Source organism: Dama dama, chromosome 16 (genome assembly GCF_033118175.1).
Source record: "Dama dama isolate Ldn47 chromosome 16, ASM3311817v1, whole genome shotgun sequence".
NCBI lineage: Eukaryota > Metazoa > Chordata > Mammalia > Artiodactyla > Cervidae > Dama > Dama dama.
Window position 1 is genome coordinate 29026240 of NC_083696.1, and position 14819 is coordinate 29041058.

The 14819-nt window shown below is 45.9% G+C and overlaps 1 long non-coding RNA gene across 1 annotated transcript; it reads right to left on the reverse strand.

Annotated features, from left to right (window-relative positions):
- Positions 1-11760: 11760 nt before the first annotated feature.
- On the reverse strand, positions 11761-14069 carry LOC133071208 (uncharacterized). The gene is made up of 4 exons (XR_009696383.1): positions 13715-14069; positions 13106-13224; positions 12877-12955; positions 11761-12312 (listed from the first exon to the last, which is right to left on the reverse strand). It is a non-coding gene; the product is annotated as an uncharacterized LOC133071208 (long non-coding RNA).
- Between the last annotated feature and the right edge of the window lie 750 nt (positions 14070-14819).

Here is a 14819-nt window from a genome sequence, read left to right on the forward strand (position 1 = left end):
GCAAGACCATACCAGGGAGTTTCTCTAAGAGTAGCCAAAGTTAGTGGCTTGAGAGCACAATATTTATCATCTCGCAGTTTCTAAAAGTCACAAATCTAGGCCTGGCTCAGCCTCAGGATCTCGGCAGTCTCCACTCAAAGTGTCAGCAAGAGCTGCAGTCTTATCTCAAGGCTCGCCTGGTGAAGGATCGGCTGCCACGGTGACTCAGGGGGTTGTTGGCAGGACTTAGCTTCCCACTGGCTATTGGTCAAGGGGGTCCTCAGCTCCTTGCCACATAAGCCTCTCCATAAGACAGCTTCAAATCCAGCAGCTGGCTTCTTCAGAGTGAGCAAATAAAGGGCCAGAGATGATACCAGCAAAACACAGAAAGCCAGCAAGATAAGGGTCAGCTCTTCATTATAAAATCATGAATATGGCATGCCAGCACCATTGCCATATTCATAAGAAGCAAACCACTGGGTTTGGGCCACACTTGGGCAGGATTACACAGGGCCAAGAGGACCAAGAAGGAGGCATCATTAGGGACCTTGACAGAAGCTGCCCCCCAAGCAGGTCCAGGGCTATAAAATGTGTGAAGAAAAGAGCAAATCTTACATTGACTGGCATTTTGCCACTGAATAATAACAATGAAAAGCAAGCAAAATAATTCTACTCAGGAAATGAACTTATTTATGAAAAGTGTAAGTCACTTAGTCATGTCTGACTCTTTGAGACCCTGTGGACTATGTAGCCCACCAGGCTCCTCAGTTCATGGGATTTCCCAGGCAAGAATACTGGAGTGGGTTGCCATTTTCTTCTCCAGGAAATCTTCCTGACCCAGGGATTGAACCTGGGTCTCCAGCATTGCAGGCAGATTCTTTACCATCTGAGCCACCAGGGAATCTCTGTCAATACTTTTTCTGTGAAACCAGGTCTTGATACCAAAACACCAGAAGAGACTCCCTATCCTATTGTTTCTTTACCTTCTAGAGCTATTAGCTCTGAGCACCATGACTGTACCGAAAACTCTCAGAGCCCAAGGACTCGATCTTCTTACTACACTCATCATGAGCATATTGTTTGGCATACACTCGGCATATGTGAACAACACATTTGCAGTGCGATAATTCTCAAAAAATAGAGGGGCTGATAATAGAAGAGTTGGGTTTGCCATCCCTATGACTCACGTCTGGTTTGAGTTTGGGCTCTGTTGCGTGATTTGAGGCAAGTCACCCAACTTCTCCATGACTCAGGTGCTGTGTATATAAAATGCAGATATTAATACCTACTCCCCCAGACTGCTGTGTTGGTAAAATGCAAAAATGTATGTAAAGATACGGAGCATAGTATTTGGGTGTCTGGTCCATCATACGTGCTCAGTCAAAAGAGATTATTTTAAAAAAGGAGGTTATCATTATTACTGCTATCTTTATAAACATAAATTATAACAACTGAAGGAATTTGTGTTGAATGAGATGACTGAATGCATGAAAGGTCCTATACATGTGTACATTTGTATACCTGGTTTCTAGCAAGTGTCCAGTAAGTGGATATTATCATGACTATTAATTGTATGATACAGATCATAATTACTGAAGGAATTTGAGTGTGTGCATTCTCCTTCACCAAGTTAAATCATATGCACTCTTCAGAACAGTCCTCAGCACACTTCCTGGTATCCTTCTAGACTGGCCATATTTAGTTTCAGTGCCTTAAATAAAGCTTTACCTGTTATTTACCTGGGTAAGGAGAATCTGTCAAGCAATGTGCCAGTGTGTCCCAGACTGCCCAATTCTATTCTGGGGCTTTTTGTGGCCTGCCCTATTTCTCCCATTTGGCTGTGGCACCTCAAGAGCTGGGCTGTGGGTTTTTCTCCTTTCACACCCCCCACCCCAAGGACCCAGGAGTGTGGTCTGTTCCCCGTCCTGCTCCACCCAATCCTTGGGCCCTACAGCCGACCCCACATCTCTGGAGCACTGCTTCTAACATAGCTGGGAAATAACTCCAGCTGGCTGGCCAGAGGGCTGCAGGGGAGGGCAAAAGGTGGAAGAAGAAACAAAAAAATGCTGCTGGAAGGGCAAGGGCAGGCTGATGGTCGCCTTCAACCATTCAGAGAGTGGTGGGAGCCACCGGTAATAGCTGCTCCCACACCAAGGCCACCCACAGGGCCATGCAGCTGAACAATGGAGCTCTGAGCCCAGCTCTGCCCCAGTCAGACCACTCCAGGAGTGGTGGCCCCTCCATGGTGAGGGCAGCGTTTGTGCATCAAATTGGTCCAAAGGATAGAGAAGGGTCTGGAGTTAGCTGGCACAGCTCCGTCAGGAGATAGGCGGCTTCAGGCAGTTAACTCCTCCGAGTTTCTCAGTTGTCTAAACAACTAATACTTACCGAGCACCTCCTATGTATGAAGCATTTTTCTTAGCATATATTATTTAATATCACAATAACCCATATGGCAGATACTATTATTGTACCTGTTTTACTGATGAGGAAGCTGAAGCCAGTGGCCTTGAGAAACCTACTCAGATTCAAATCGCTCAAATGTGGTGCAGGCAGAATTTGAGTCCATAACACATACCTCCCAGGGTCCTAACCTCATACATAAGTCAAGGTTCTCCAGAGAAACATAACCAGTAGGATATGTAATACAAGATTTCCTATGAGAAGTTGGCTCATGCAGTTATGGCGGCTGACAAGCCCCAAGATCTGCAGGGTAAGCCAGCAGCTGGAAGCCAAGGAGGGCTGATGGTGTGGCTCCAGGCTGAAGGCCAGCAGGCTGGAGACCCAGGAAGAGCCAGTGTTTCAGTTAGAGTCTGAAGACAGGAAAAAGCTGATGTCCCTGTTTGAAGGCCACCCTGGAGAAAGAGCACTTTCTTACTCAAAGGAGGGTCAGTCTTTTTGTTCTATTCAGGTTTTCAACTGACTGGATGAGGCCCACACACATTACAAAGGTGATCTGCGTTACTCAGTCTGCAATAGCAATGTTCATCTCATCCAGAAACATCTTCATGGATATGCCCAGAATAATGTTTGACTATATATGTGAGCACCCATGACCTAGTCAAATTGACACATAAAATTAATCACTGTGCTTCACAAGTGTTATTTGAGAATTAAATGAGACACTATATGTGTAAAAGTTTTGTTGTCATTTTTCAGTGGCTAAGTCACGTCCCACTCTTTACGACCCCACAGACGGTAGCATGCCAGGCTTCCCTGTTCTTTACTATTTCCTGGAGTTTGCTCAGATTCATGTTCATTAGATAGAGTCAGTGATGCTATCTAACTATATGTAAAAGTTTAAACAGACAGCAACAAGATCTGGCAAACAGTGATGACGGTAGCTAAGAAGGAAGGGAGGAACAGTAAGAAAAGGTGATTCAGCTTCAGTTGCTAATAAGTGGGTTGGGGGTTAAAAGTTTGGCATGGCTTTTAATAGAAACTCACTTGACTCTCTTGACTCAGTCTGGGGAGCTGCAGAGAAGTCCCTGCAGGGGACACTAGGCTTCCAGTGCTTAATGCTAGAAGGCTGAGAGAGACAGGGCATCCGTTTACTCTAACCAGTTCAACTAGCATTTATTAAGCACTCACTGTCCACCGGGCCACATGCTGGAATCATCTGTCCATCACCTATGATCCTCACAGGGCCCCAGGCACAACTCACCATCAATCCCAAGTGGCAGATGGAAAAGTCGGGGTGCAGACAGCTGGCATGGCTTACTCAGGACCTCTCAGCTGACAACTAATAGTGTCAATGTCAGGTTTCAGAACTGCTTGTCTCAAAACAGGTGCCCTCACTACTGCGCCACAGACATGCACCTTGTTTCCAAGGATTTGGCGAAGGCACCCCAAATCACAGAGAAGTCGTCTTGTCCTGAGAGACCATTCACCAACTCACTTTGATCAAGACTAAATATGCTTTGCTCAAGTTTTGGAAATTGCCACTTTGGAAAGTGCTTACTCAGGCAAAGAGGAAAACATTGGTTATTTCAGTAAAAACCATTTTTCTCCTTCTAGTCTAGTCCATCAGTGTAGCCTCTAGTTATGGGGAAAGGAACATTCTCAGGGAAGTTCCACTCCCTTCCTGGGTACGTGCTCTACTCCAGGGTCAGATGAATATGCTGGAGTTTATTGTCATGACAGCTATTGTGGTAACTATGCTGCTTTGTCCCACGGAAGAGAAAACCTCTCTTAGCCTTGCTGGGAGGCTGCACTTGGCAGGAGACAGGAAGCTGCCCAGAAGAGGCAGACTCCCATGGGTAGGGAGGTGGAAATAGCCTGTTCCAGGGCTGATGGTGAACACCAGAGATCTTTTGGAGGGAGTCTTAAAACCACCAGGCTTTATAAAGTGATGGCCCTTCCAAACAAAGGGAGTGCAGATGGCCTGACCTGTGAGAGAGGCCTGCCAGTGATGCCTGTGCTGTAACATGGTCTTGGGGAGGGGTGGGAGTCTCTGTAGCCCTCAGGAGCCAATCAGCCTGCAGTAAGTTTAAACTTTAGGAAAATAGGAATTGGAGGAAAATAACCAATGCTGTTCTCTTCGTCTGGGGTCAGTTCTATGTGCAGGGCCCTCCTGGGCCTAGTGAATGACCTCTAACTGCCTCCAGAGAGGCCGAGATGAGCATGGCAGGTGGTCTGGCAAAGGCCGTGGACCGTCTCTAGAAGACCCCGGCCATCTCTTGTCACTTTCACACAGCACATAGGGTTAATACTGCTCTCCTGGAGGGAGCGTTCTCTAAGGATAATGAACACAATATGAAGCAACTCCCTCCAGCCGTGCTCGGGCGGGACAGCAGCAGGCAGGGCACTCACGTTCCAGGCTTCTCTGAGGAGGGCAGCAGTCCCAGAAGTTTTATTTCTTTTACTCAGCTTGGAGACATTTCCCCCCAAATCATTCTGTTCAGCCCATCTTCAGCCACGAACTGGCAAAACCTACAACACTGGTTCTCATGAGCTTTAGGAATTCAGCTTCCTAATTTTTTCCAATTCCAAATATAAAACAAACCTTAAAAAGCATTAAAATAATTTGGACTTCAAAGACGCTAATTCCTAGTGGCCACAATAAAATTAAATAAGAATCAGTCTCCCTCTCTGTCTCTCTCCCTCCCTCTCTCCCTCTCTCTGTCTCTCTCATTTTTCTCCCTTTTTAAGGAGAGGAAAAGAAAAGCAAAAAGGACATGGAGCCCATGAACTCCAGGAAATGCTTGCATGAATCTTCTTTAGCTTCTAACTAACATTTGTAACCAAGGATTAGCGGAGCAGCCTCTGGTAATTACCGCCGTTGCCCCATTTGCGGCTATCTCCGTGAGGCCAGTAAATCTTGAAATTACAGGCTGACCACCCGGGAGAACTGAAACAGAGTCAGCCACATCTCTCAAAGGCACTGCCCTGGGCGATTCCCGCCCCCTGAGATGACTTGCTCACCAGGAAGAAGGCCCCGCCTGGGAGCGACTCCCAGACCTCACTGTGGCTTGGAAGTAAATAAAGCCAGAGTGGGTGGCCCAGGAACCAGCACCCCTTGTGAGTAGGACAAGAGGCAGCTGGTTCACTGTCCTTATCACACTTTCTGTCACCCCTGCCCAGCTGGGGCTCCTGGTTAGAGCCTCAGAGATGGGCAAGAAGAGGGAGCCCGAGAACTGAGAAGGGGAAAGTAGAAATGCCTTGAGGAGGAGATATTATGGTTTGCCGCTAGAAATACTGTTCCTCTCTATTAAGGAGCACTACATCTGGAGAGGTCTGCTAGCTTAACACAACAGGCCATTCTATGTGAATGGAGCTCAAGATTTGGAATGAGATTTAACCATGATCTGCTGACTTACCCTGTAGATCTTGGGGCTTGTCAGCCTCCATAACTGCATGAGTAGTTTCTCATAGGAAACCCTGTATTACATATCCTACTGGTTCTGTTTCTCTGGAGAACCCTGACTAAAGTATGAGGTTAGGACCATGGTGGGTGTATGTTATGGACTCAAACCCTGCCCGCACCACATTCAAACTCTTTGAACCTGGGTAGGTTTCTCAATGCCCTGCGTCTCAGGTTCCTTTATCAGTAAAACAGATACAACCATAGTACCTGCCATATGAGTTATTGTGACATTAAATAATATCTGTTAAGAGGGATGCTTAGTGCACAGGAGGTGCTCAGTAAGTATTATCTGTTTGGACAACTGAGAAGCTCAGAGGAATCAACTGCCTGAAGTTAACAGTGCTGTGCTGGCTGACTCCAGACCTCTCACTGTCCTTTGAACCAGCTTGATTCACAAATGCAGCCCAATGCCAAGAGTCTAGGATAATAAAGTGTAGTCCTAATGTGTTGTACATCACATGTGGCTATCATGATCTTGCCCTTACATAATACATTTCATTCGGCTTTTTAAGTTTGGCTATAGATAAATTTGCCTGCCAGTGCAGGAGACGCAAGAGACAAGGGTTTGATCCCTGGGTTGGGAAGATCCCCTGGAGTAGGAAATGACAACCGGCTCCAGAATTCCTGCCTGGCAAATTCCAGGAGCCTGGAGGAGCCTGGCAGGCTATAGTCCGTGGGGTTGCAAAGAGTCGGCTGTGACTGAACACACAGCACACACACACCCCCTATACAATCTGTTTTACTACTGCCTTCATCATTTCTTCTCTTTACAAAAGCCCATCAGCATATGATTTTGCAGTTAATTAGTATGAATATCAACGGACATGAGTTTGAGCAAACTCCAGGAGACAGGGAAGAACAGGGAAGCCTGGCATGCTGCAGTCCATGGGGTTGCAAAGCATTGAACACGACTGAGCATCTGAATAACAACAAGTATAAATAACACATCTGGGTCAAACATTAAAATAATACTTCCCAAGCCATTTAACGCCTATCAATGGTCTGCTGTCGAGATATTCTGTCTTATCTGCTCTTTGGTGGGGTCCATCAGCCCCTCCACTGAGCATCCAAATTTCCCACATATGTCCCTTTCAGCCTCTCCAGAAAAGGTGGCTCTGGGTGGCTGTGTGTGGGGGGGGGGGGGGGGTGGGGGAGGGGGGTGTCTCAGTAGGACATGGGTCTTTGCCTCCTGCTGAAGACAATAACCCAGAGTTCAGATGACTTTCTCAAAGCCACAGAACTAAGAAACAAACAGAGAAGGAAAGATCCACCAGCCAAACTGGTTGCCTCAGTACATGTTTCCATACACATCCAAGAGGAAGCTCTGAATCAAGATGCCTACACAAAGTAGGAAACCAAATATGCAACAAACAAAAGAGAATTAGAGAAAAGAAAAAAGAAGCAGGAAGAGAAAGAGGTAGGGAGGAACAGAGAGAGGAAGAAAGGGGAAGTCATGGAAAGTCAGTTTTGCAAAGGTTTTAGCTGCTCCAGGAGCTGTTGGGAGGGGAAGGGTGGAAGGTGAAGAATTCACTCACCAGCGGTGGTCAGTTTGGAATTGTTTACAGCATGAAGGCCCCGAGGGGGCTTTGCTTACACAGAGCAGACTTCAAAGAGCTAGTCAGACATTAACAGACTGACCCTCCACCATTCCCACCCCCAGCCTCTGGGAGCCTGGGGTTAGGACAGCAGTCTTCAACCGGGAAATTGAGGATGACAAAAGGAGTCAGTGAAGAAGCTAGGAACGTGCCCCAAGACCCTGCCACTGATACCCACTGTTAAAACTGCCATCCAAGGTACTGCTTGGGAGTCAGCTGGCTTGCAGAGATTAAAGGATCCGGTTCCCTTTGGAGCCAAAGATACAGGAAGTCCCAGGTGAGTTATAAAAGACAGCAGTTTTCAGGTCTCTCCCACTTGGCCAGCAGTCTCAGTGGCCCACATTGATAGTGGCCCTCACTATCCTAAGGACTGGCAGCGTCCCGCAGCCCCCCAGATTCCTGCATCCATTCAGTGCTTGGATTCCCCCTCTGTCTCCTATGGAGAAAAGGCTGCTGGAAACCCAGACACCCCGTGGAGGGGACTGGTGCCAAGTCGTCTGGGGCCCCTCCCCGGGGAAGCAAGAAGCACAGCCAGCCTTGTCACCATGCCCTCAAGTAGGATGGATGGCCCCGGTAAACCGATCCTTGCTAATGTAACCATAGGTGCTATTTCATATAAATATATCGGCCCAGACATTTCCCATCAGTACAGTGCCTTTCCCTGAGGCGAGCTCTCTGCCTGCCTATGCTCCTTCCAAAACCTCAAACCACCCGGGTTAATGACATGCTCAGGGTGGAGACCAGTGTGTTAAGTGTCTTTGCAATGGCAAATGAGGGGCCCCCAAAGTCTTCCCTTTCTTCATTTATCATTTTCTATAATGTACCTATCACATCCCCTGCTCCTCTCGCCTTTGCCAAACTAAACAGCCTTAGTTCTGCTAATCTCTCTTCAGATGGAGACCGGGCCATAAATCTAATCACCGCACCGTGGAAAGAAGGCCTTCCCTGACCATGCCTTGGGCGCTCAGCACAGCACATATTATAAAATGCACAGCAGATAATGGCAGAACTGCTGTCACAGAGCGCATTATAAAATGCAGATGTTGTTAAGAAGAATGAGCCTGTTGTGAAGTTTCAACTGTAAATTAGCCAGCTTGCAAAAGGCATAAAGGCCATTTAATTTGCTCATCAGCTCCACCTTCTCTCCATGTTAGCCTTTGTGTCTCCATAGCACATTCTTTTTGAATAAAATTTTGGGTGCAAATTGGAAAAAAGAGGACTCTGACATTGGCTTTACCGGATAACATGAAATCAAATCCCACAGTCCTTGTTCTCTATGTCTGTGAGTCTGTTTCTGTTTTGCAGGTAAGCTTATTTGTCATATTTTGAAACATAATGGAAAAGAATGTAAAAAAGAATCTATCTATATATAAGATTATATAAAACATAAGCTATATATGATATATAAGATTATATAATATATAAAAGACTATATAACAATCACTTTGCTGTACAGTAGAATTTAAGACAATATTGTAAGTCAACTAGACTTCAATAAAATAATTTAAAAAAAAATCTCATTAGCTTCTTGAATCAATTTTAAAAAGTAAAAGTTAAACATGTTGTCTGCATGCATTTTTGAATAGGATACATTCTTGGGCCCCCAGAGCTGATTTAGCCCCCACCTCATGACTCTTCGCCATGACATATTGAGGTGGGCTGCCCACATCCTTCTAACTGCTTCCGTCTAGCCACCCAGGCATCGACAAGAGGTCATGAACTTATTAATATCTTTTTCAACAAATACTAAATTTTCGTGGCATTCTGCTTTCAGAAAGTGAAAGCAAAGGAATTTTTTTTTCATCTTTAAAGAAGAGCAGCAGTGGGTTAAATCTCTCATAGCACATGGCAGGGATGTTAATAAGGTCTTTAGGGGAGGCAGATGTGCTGAGAGCATCCTTTGGATCACCAAGGAAACCAAATTCTTCCTTTTGTCCCTCCCCTCTCCCAGTCATCTTCCAAAAAGAAGAGTGGTTCCAAGAGACAGGAGATACTAGAAAGAGGAAATGCTAAGACCTTTGTTACTTCTTATGCTTTAAAAGTCTGTCTTGGAGAAAAGAACTGAGTGTGAGGCTTGGGAGCAGTCAGTTAGTCCACACACCAGCGCCTAAGAAGCAAATCGCTTGGCTCAGCTCTCTCCAGGTAGGGCTAGACTGGAACTAAGAAACCCCACTGTTCCTTGGATTGGCTCCCGCCTGGCCCTCCTCTGGGATAGTAAATAGCCTAGGAAAGACCTAAGTCCCAAGTCACCCTGTGATCCAGGCTTCTCCAATATGTCAAAGTAAGAACCTGGAGAACTACCAGAAAATCAATTCCAAGAATAAGCGTGGACCATCTTATTGAGCTATCAATTCTATCTGATCATAAGCAATTAAAAATATTAAAGTATACATTAAGACAAGTATATTTTTAAAGCACATTTATTTGTGTTAAATGCAGAATTCACATTAAGGGGAGAGGGAACAACGTGATGAGTTTTTGTGCTATGATTAGCCCCTTCCAAAGTCTCACAGACCTCAGGGGTCTATTCCCTCCTCTGCAAGTCAGGTTGAGAAGCATCTTAGTGGACCATATCCCATCTCCTAAGAACACGGAACTGGGAAATGCTATTAATGCCAAGATTGCAGAGGTCTCAGTGGGAAACAGAACAGGGTGCTGCTTGGAGGACCACAGGGCCCAGGTTTGGAGTCCAGGTGCTCTAAGGACTGTCCCTATGAAGTTCAGGAACCAGGACAGGACAAATATCAGAAGCTGGGACCATTCTTGTCATAGACTAGGGAACCTTCCTCTCTCTCTCTTAGTTTGAGTTCTCCCAGAAGCAGACCGTTAGACAAGAATTTGTGTGTAAGTACTTCATTCCATATAGGATGCTAGGAAATACCTGTGGGAGTGGGGAAGTGAGATGGGGTAGGAAAAGCCTCTAATTACAGATGCATCATCCAGCAAGCTACCACTGTAGACAATTGGAGCTTGATCCCTTGGAGGAATTCTGCAAATTACCATGGAATTTCCAAGAGTCCATCATCATATTCTAGGAAATGATGTAGGCACACCTGTATCTCTGAAGCATTCCACCCAATGTGCAAGGGTACTTATATACCAACTTCCTACAGCATTGGTTGGGTGTTGCTAGGGGAGGGGAGAAGTTATGAATTCCCTGCACGTCTGCCTTGAGTAGATCTCACCCAAGGACACAAAGAAAGCCCTTCAGTAAAGAGATGCAGGGGCTTCCCTGGTAGCTCAGCAGTAAAGAATCTACTTGCCAATGCAGGAGACATGGGTTCAGTCTGAGTCTGCAAGATCCCTTGGAGAAGGAAATGGCAACCCACTCCAGTATTCTTGCCTGGGAAATCCCATGGACAGAGGAGCCTGGTGGGCTACAGTCCATAGAGTTGCAAAGAGTCGGAACCAACTTAATGATTAAACAACAACACAGAGATGCAGGGGCTAGCTGCTAGAAATCACTGTGCGTTAAAAGGGCAAGGGTGAGGGGGTACTGACCAGAGGCATACAGTAACTCCTGCACCAAAGGTCTTTGTCCTCTTCAACGGGGGTTAAGCATCAGACATGGTAGCTGACCTCAACCTTTAGATAAAAATGATGAAATGATGTGATACTACCACTAAAACTCATATATCATCAGGCAGTGTGCTAGATGCTTCTTATTTGCTCCTCCCAAAAAGCCTCTGGGTAGATATTGTGATCACAGAGAAGATAATTGGCCATCACAGTTTGAGTAGCTTCTGTAGAGTCTTGCCAGTGGTAAGGCTGGAACTTCAACCTAGAGTCCATTATCATAAACTCTGCCTATGTGGTCAGTATGGAATTCTTGCCCAGGCACATCCCCTTCTGCAGGTAATGGCTCCTCCCATGCCCCCTTCCCCAGGAGGCACAGTGAGGTTTTTGTAACATATGATTAAGCCCTCCCATCTTGCTATAGCTTTGGGGACCAAAGGATGGGAAGTTGACCACTTGACAATCCAGGCCCCTATGTAGCCAGACTTGGAAAAAACTAAATGAATCAGATTCCTGTCCTGGGATTCAGAATTGATAACTGGACAACTAGGAGATAGCAAAGTGAACTGGGAGGTGAGTGCAGCAGAGTTACATGTGAAGTGAACAGTCCTTGTTTTGACCTCCCAGTGGTCATTCCCCTTTATTCCGGTCCCCTCACATCACTTCCTTTTTCATTTTTTTTCCTTTTTTAATTTTTAAGAACTACCTTCTCTATTAGGCAGTTATGGTGTCTTACTATCAGTCAAGATGTCAAGACACCTGTTACCTCTGGCTCAAGATGTCATTGACCCATGCTAGGATAACGGGACTCCTTCCCTCTTGGGAACTTGACTCGAGTGGAGGGACTCTAGCAAAAAAGCAACAGAGATCAGTGCTCTGAAGTGATTTTCCACTCTTCCCTGTCACCTGATCAATGGAGTGTCCTTTCTGAGGCCTAGACACTAGCTTTTTCTTTCACTCCATGTGCTTCCCTGCAGCGTACTGTTGGTATCCTGCCACACCCCTGGCACTCACTTCTCCCTTACTCACTGTTCCAGTTATCTGGTGCTGCTTAACGAACCACTCCAAAACTTAGCAGAGTGAAACAATAATGTATTATTACTGCTCATGGCTGTGGAGGTTGATAGGATCAGCCGGGTGGTTCTCACTTGAGGTCTCTGGGATTGTGTAGCCAGTCTAAAGCTAAGGCCAAGTTCATCTGAAGGCTTCTTTATGCAGCTCTGTGGTGTCTGGTCTGGGATGTCTGGAGTGGCTTGGGGCTGGCACAGTATCTCTCCATATGGCTAGACTGGGCTTCCTCACAGCATGGTGGTCTTGAAGTAGCTGGACTTCCACAGGTGCTGGTTTCTCCCAGAGCTAGTGTTTCAAGAGACTTGGGTATAAGTTGCAAGGCATCATTTTCACAGTATTCTATTTCTTAAAAATCACCAGCCCACCCAGATTCAAGGGGGCAGAGGAATAGACTCCATCTCTCAATAGGGAGATAGGTTCTACATGCATGGAAGGAAGAAATTGATGAATGCTAGCCATCCTGGGGGCTTCCCTGGTGGCTCAGCGGTAAAGAATCCACCAGCAGTGCAGGAGACAAAGGAGATGTGGGTTCAGTCCCTGGGTTGGGAAGATCCCCTGGAGGAGGGTATGGCAACTCACTCCAGTATTCTTGTCTGAAGCATGACATGGACAGAGAAGCCTGGCAGGCTACAGTCCATAGGGCCGCACAGAGTTGGACATGACTGAAGCAACTTAGCAGGCAAAGAACAGTAAGTGACAGAATGTAGAAGATGGCCAGAGAAAGGGTGTAGGAGCCATGATGTCCAAGCACCAGCCCAGGTCACATCCCTCCAGGATAGTAAAGTCGCAGAGAAGGATGCCCTGTGGAAGAGAAGGATGGAGCAAGTCCACAAGGAGAGAAAAACTCACCAGAGGGGCCATGCGGCAGCTCTCTTCAGTCCTTTCTGTGATTCCCACTCTCCATGGAATTTCTTGCTGTGACTGAACCCTTTCCACGGAAGCAAGCAATCCACAGGTGAGAAGGGCCAAGTCGAGGCATGGAGACAACTCCTCTCAGCAGTCAGGGGTTTCCACAGAAATCTTTTCCCCTTCCTCTGCCTCTTTCCTCATACCCCACCCCACAGGGGACTGGCCTTACCTGTGAGCTCTGTGATTCAGACAGCATATGAAATGGCCTCCTGCCCCAAACACCTCCATTAACAAGGCTTAGGAGGATTACTGGAAGTGAGGGCATTCAGTTGCTTTCTTAAAACACATCTGAGGACAAAAAAATTGAGAAAATTTGAACTTTGAGGGAATGTAGTAAGAGATTTAGTGAGAGACTGGCAGGAACCCAGACAACAATCTGAGGGCACTGTATGCATAGGGGCAAGAAGAGACAATACCTGAGGGAAGGAAAGGGACAGAGGGAGGGAACAGCAAAGGTGCCCAAGACCATCCCTGCTTGAGGGAACTGAGAAAGCCATCTTTGGAGCAAGATACAGTTTGTAGGATTTCTTTTTAGAACTAAAGGATAAAGAATTGCATGGATATCTAACCAGTGCTTTCATTCTATATTGGGTATTTATACCTGAGGGCCTGAAAACTCTAGAAACAGACGTTCCTCTACCGTATAAGAAAACAGTGATTTGAAAAACATAGGAAGCTCCTGATGTGAAAAGATTCAAGGATTTATTCAAATATTATAAAACCAGCAAAATTTGACCCTTTTAGACTGGGTTCACGGTAGAATATCTAGATAACTTACCATCTAACTGGAACACCTCTGAGAGTGAAATTGTTGTTGTTCAGTTGTTAAGTCGTGTCCAACTCTTTGCAACACATGGACTGCAGCACACCAGGCTTCCCTGTCCTTCACTATCTCCCAGAGTTTGCTCGAACTCATGTCCATTGAGTCAGTGAGATATCCATCCTCTGTCACCGTCTTCTCCTGCCCTCAGTCTTTCCCAACAGAAATATAGCATTGTTCATAATTAAACCAGCTTTTTCACTCTCCTCTTTCATGTTCATCAAGAGGCACTTTAGTTCTTCTTTACTTTCTGCTGTAAGGGTAGTGTCATCTGCATATCTGAGGTTATTGATATTTCTCCCAGCAATCTTGATTCCAGCTTGCCCTTCATTCAGCCCAGCATTTCGCATGATGTATTCTGCATATAAGTTAAATAAACAGGGTGACAATATTCAGCCTTGACATACTCCTTTCCCAATTTGGAACCAGTCTGTTGTTTCATCACTTCTTGGCAAATAGATGGGGAAACAATGGAAACAGTGAGAGCTGTTATATTTTTGGGCTCCAAAATCATTGCATATGGTGACTGCAGCCATGAAATTAAAAGACACTTCCTCCTTGAAAGAAAAGCTATGACCAACCTAGACAGCATATTAAAAGGCAGAGACATTACTTTACAAACAAAGGTCCGTCTAGTCAAAGCTATGGTTTTTCCAGTAGTCATGTGTGGAGGTGAGAGTTGAACTACAAACAAAGCTGAGTGCTGAAGAATAGATGCTTTTGAACTGTGGTGTTGGAGAAGACTCTTGAGAGTCTCTTGGACTGCAAGGTGATCCAACCAGTCAATCCTAAAAGAGATCAGTCCTGAATACTCATTGGAAGAACTGATGCTGAAGCTGAAACTCCAATACTTTGACCACCTGATGGCAAAGAACTGACTCATTGGAAAAGACCCTGATGCTGAGAAAGATTGAGGCAGGAGGAGAAGGGGATGACAGAGGATGAGATGGCTGGATGGCATCACTGACTCAATGCGCATGAATTTGAGTAAACTCTGGGAGTTGGTGATGGACAGGGAAGCCTGGCTTGCTGCAGTCCATGGGGTCAGACACAACTGAGCGAC